The sequence below is a fragment of the Suncus etruscus genome, chromosome 10 (assembly GCF_024139225.1).
Source record: "Suncus etruscus isolate mSunEtr1 chromosome 10, mSunEtr1.pri.cur, whole genome shotgun sequence".
In the NCBI taxonomy this organism is placed as follows: Eukaryota; Metazoa; Chordata; class Mammalia; order Eulipotyphla; family Soricidae; genus Suncus; species Suncus etruscus.
The window spans coordinates 74,826,250-74,831,201 of NC_064857.1; the positions used below are offsets into that span (position 1 = coordinate 74,826,250).

Genomic DNA, 4,952 nt, shown 5'->3' on the forward strand with positions numbered 1-4,952 from the left:
TGAGGTTGCCTTAGGGCTCCAAAGGGCAGTGTGTTAGAAGGAAGGAGACGTGGTACTTCACAGATCACCCCTGGGTTACTTTCTACACAAAGCCCAATGGAAAGACACTTAGAGGATGACATCACTTAATTGTTTGATTATTGTTTTCCTATGTCTATATTGAATCTCAGGAGTCTTGCTGAGTAATACACCTTCCTATGTGTAGTAGACTCATCATGATTATTGCCAAAGATTCAGTGCCATAGGGGAAATATTTGTGGGAAACATTGTAATAGATTTTCTTAAAGGAAAATGAAGTGCTTAAACACTGTTTTCCATGTGTACATAGAAAGTACATGGGTACTTTCTTTCTTTCTTTTTTTATTTTAATATGGAATGCTTCACGAATTTGCATGTCATTCTTGAGCAGGGGCCATGCTAATCTTCTCTGTAATGTTCCAATTTTAGTATATGTGCTGCCGAAGAGAGCACTCGACATGGGTACTTTTAAGCATTCGTATTTTTTTTAGACAAATCACACATTGATATTTGTTAAAAAAATAAAAAAAGAAAGAAAAAGGGAATTCTGGGCTGAGAAGACAATTAAGGACTTGAGCATCTGCCTGGTATGCTCAAGACCTGAGCTCAGTCTCTGCCCCCACACGCCCCTCCAAGATTTCTGGGTGTCCTTTGAACACTGATGGGGGACCTCTACATTAAAACAAGATGCAAGTGTTGAGAAAAGTGTTATTCCACATCACAATACTTGTGACACCAGTGAAAGCCTCCAGAGAGACATCATAATCTCTCTAAAATGGGCATCAGGCAAAGGAATTAAAAAGATGTTCGAAATTCAAAATGTGAAGGAAGGATTTCAGAGAAGTTGACCCTGTAGAAAGCAGCATCAAAAGAAGGTGCAGTCTAGAAATAGTGCATGCCTGCTCTGTCCCCTCAGTCCTGGCACACATAACCCAAAATTTGTCATGCATTTGCATATGTAAGCACCAGTTGGCAGCACTTGGAACACTTGAGCGGTTTTCTGCGCATCCATGTATGTTGGGGGTTGCTTAAGCCATCTTTCAGTGAGTTTTGTTTTTCCTGCCATTTCATGATGAAGTCAGGAGTTTGGCACCTCTTACCAGAAAGTCCAGAAAAATTGCTTTGTTTCCAACTTCTTTCTGCCATATATTCCATATCAATTAATATTTCTGTGAAGCTCTAACATGGGGTTCATGGTCACTTCCCCCAACTCCAGACTGTCTCACAGTGAGTGAGGGAAACATTTGGAAGCTCTCCAGGACAAATAAATTTTAGCTGACTTTGGATATTGGTGTGTATGCATCACTCAGATGTTAAAAGTGAATACTGGCTAATGTAGGAAGAGAATAAAATACTCACACCAGATCCTTTTCCTCTAAACTAGCTCTAGTAAATATTTGGTTTTGAGATAGTTTTTATTTCTTCTGCTCTCTGTCACTATCTTCCAATTTTTTCCCTTTCCACCTTATAGAGAATATCTGTTCTTTGGCACACAAATGTTTATCCAAGTGATAGGCAAGTGCAGTTGGTTTTGCCAACAGAATGAAGCTCAGCCATGTAGCCAAGGTAGAAGCTGGCAAATATCTTTGAGCAGGAGATTGAAAACACGGGGTGATTTCTCAATTTAAGTTTTACATTTCTATTTTCTTTTCTTTGTAAAAATCATGTCTTAATGATTACAAGTGAAAATACAAGGAAGTATCTCACACAACTTCTTTTCTCAAAAACCACTCATTTTCTTTCTCTGGAGTTTCTCTTAATCATTTATAGATGTTTTATGCATTGACAGATGTTACCATTGTGGGTTGGCAAAAGTTAATAAGAAATATTAGCCACATGGGAGGTGCTGGGCTGAGTGTCTGCAGGAGAAGACGAGTGTCTGATACCTGGAAATGATGTATTTGTGTTGTAACCAATGGTGTTTTGTGCTGTAAAGTCAGAAAATGTGAGGTCCAAAGGCAATTTGAATGAGGGGATGGATACTGAAAAGATAAGGGCTAGAGAACCTTTATAATGATCTCTGATGATTTTTATCCCAGTGCAATAAAGTGAAAATAAAAATCCAGGGCAACTGACCAAAGTACCTAGGAGTAGTTTCTTGCTATAATCCTGATGGGTGAGGTAGAGAATCCCAGTGCTTAGTCTGGAGGGTCAGACCCATGAATAGAAAACCTTCATGTTGAAATACACATTATAGACTGTGGTTCCCTTGGGGCCTAGCAAGCCTCCTCTATTCCATATCTTCAAATCATACTGAGTGTTAAGTAACCTCAGAGATTCTGTGTACAAGAATTTGGGGGAAAACTTGAAATTCTGTTTTTTTCTTTATCTTCCTGATCTTGCTTTGATTTTCATTGCCTGAAACCTACTTCTAGGACACATTGAGAACTACCACTCTTGCATGGAGCATTTCCTTTACCTTTTGTAGGGAGGAGAAAAAATGATCACAGAAGAGAATAAAAGAGGCACAAATATATGGAATTAAAGAGCAGAAGGAAGCACATTGAGAGGGAGAGTAGATGGTTAAATTAAGTGCATATTTTGCAAGGATTAAGAATATCCTCAATGTGTCTACTTAAAGCTTTTTCCATGGGCCTTGGTACCAGTCGTCTAATCTTCTACTGAAAATTAGAAGAAAGATACCAAGATCCAGATGCTGCTGGATGTTTGCTTTCCAGGATGCCCTCACATATTGGTCCGGCATTGAGCTCAGATTGGCTTCTGACACACAATGTTCAATCGCTTAAAAAGAAAGGTTCCATATTTTTCACACTGCCCTGACCTCTGTTCTGCCTGTCAGTGAGCTCTTATGCAGAATTGATTTGGCTTTAGCAAAGTGGGTAAGACTTGTCAGTGTCCATTTCCAGAGAAATTGGGTTCTTTATCTAAACTCACTTCTCCCTGACAAGGCTTCCTAGGAATTCTTCCCTAGACAGTCTTGGACACAGATCTGGTTTTCTCTGTTCCTCTATTGCAGGGGTTGTTCCTCTATAGTAGGGGCTGGGACAGTGGATCAAGCAAGCACCCTTTATCTCCAAAGGGAGAAGGATGGAAACAGATAGGTGATGAAATTCGGGATGGGGAGGCTTTTTGTCCCTGAATACTAAGACCCACATGCCAGGAACTTTATGTAGAAATGACTACTCTTCTCTCATCGTGGCTTGCCCAGCCCCAACTGAACATGACCAAAGAAGGAACCTAGCAGAATTTTTAGCTGTTTTGTGCCCCCTTGTGTTCAATGTGCGCTTTTCATAACATGACCACACGCAAACCCCCAAAGCAGATAAGGAGGGATGAAGTTCTCCGTAACTGTGCACCTGCCATGGCTAATGTAGGAAGTGAAAACAACACCAACGCACTTCATCCCAAGCAAGGCAAAAAACAGCAGCCTCAAAACTCCCCTTTGAAAATGCCACCCAGACTTCTCTTCTGTCCACACCCTTACATGGGTGCAACAGCTAAGCACGCATTGTGCGGGGTACAACTCATGCACTTTGTATGCTATCTTGCTCAGGATGGGAACCTGCAAGTTTGAGTAGCAGCGCCCAATGCTGAAACATCTTCCAAGAGCTCCTGCAGTCCTTTGGAATGGTGGTAGAAAAGGTACAATTTTCCTCATAATCATAGAGTTTATACAATTATGTGAGGGGTTTAATTGTGTCTGCCACCAAATTCAGATGCTGATGTACTAACCTGACTCCCTCAATGGAATTTAATTTGAAATTATTTCAGTCTAGACAAAGGACTCCATTCAGCACTAGGTATTGTTTCAGCTTGAGCTGATATAACTCTATCCCCTATCTCTAGACTGTGGGGAACTTACCACCACCAGCTCTGTTCCCCAATACCACCCCTTTGAACCTACTCTAATTGATCCAATCATCAAAGTCATCTAGGCACATTGGGAGGCATTTATGCTTTTCTTCCATTTCAGATTTTGTTGAAACAGCATTTCTCCCCACCTCTGGAATGTGAGAATCCACCACTACAGCCTTGCTCCCAAAGACCAACTTTTTGGGCTTCTCCAGTTAAGCCTGTCTCATAATCCAAGTGGCCTCAGTGACTGTACTGATACTGTACTGTACTGATGTGATAGCATCAGTATAATAACTCTACTCCTTTAATTGATTTAACGCTTAGACTAAGAAAAAACTGAAGTTTCATAATTCTGTCCCAGAATATTTCAGTAACAACCCTGGTATCTAAGTGGGAGAAACTAAGCCTACACTTGAAATGCCATTTCTGGGCCAAGAAAATATTTCAAATACCAGATTCCAATGAATATTCCTTTAAATAGCAAATCAGATCAGTATAAATTAATGAATAAGATTAGTACTCAGATTTAGATTCATTGGGAAACTAAAGCTCTACTGATAGTATCTATTGATAGTATCCCTAAGGATCATGTATGGAGAAACAAAGAATTCACCTTCAGTGGTTGACAGGAACAGATATCCAGTCTAATTCTCAAACTCAATAAAAGTCATGAGGCTTGTTGAGGAGGACCTCAACTAACAATGGCAATAGAAATTATGCAATTATGTTTGGCCTTCTTTTCCCCCTTCGTCTCTCAAACCGAGGATGAGAGCCTAGGACTCCACCCATTTTTGGCATATTTGATTTTTACCCCATTTTATTACTTTCCTCTTCTTCAAACAAAACCACATAACTTGAAATATCTAGTCCCGCCTCCCAATTAGAGGGGGGTATAATGGAGGTTCCATGACCAAACAGTTGTAAGATCACTAAGTAGTAAACTAGGCACAGAGGGGACCACTCATTCTAGCAGCCCCAGGGGTGAGGGTGGAGGATATGGGAGGCAGGACGAAAATGGAGGTGGAGGGAGGACAATTTGGTGATGGGAATTCCCCTGATTCAATGTTAATATGTACCTAAAATATTACTGTGAACAATAGGTAACCCACTACAATTCA

At 40.4% G+C, this 4,952-nt stretch overlaps 1 non-coding gene across 1 annotated transcript; it reads right to left on the bottom strand.

The window, feature by feature from the left end:
• Nucleotides 1-364: 364 nt before the first annotated feature.
• Nucleotides 365-471, bottom strand: LOC126021579 (U6 spliceosomal RNA). Its single transcript, XR_007500083.1, has one exon. It is a non-coding gene; the product is annotated as a U6 spliceosomal RNA (small nuclear RNA).
• Between the last annotated feature and the right edge of the window lie 4,481 nt (nucleotides 472-4,952).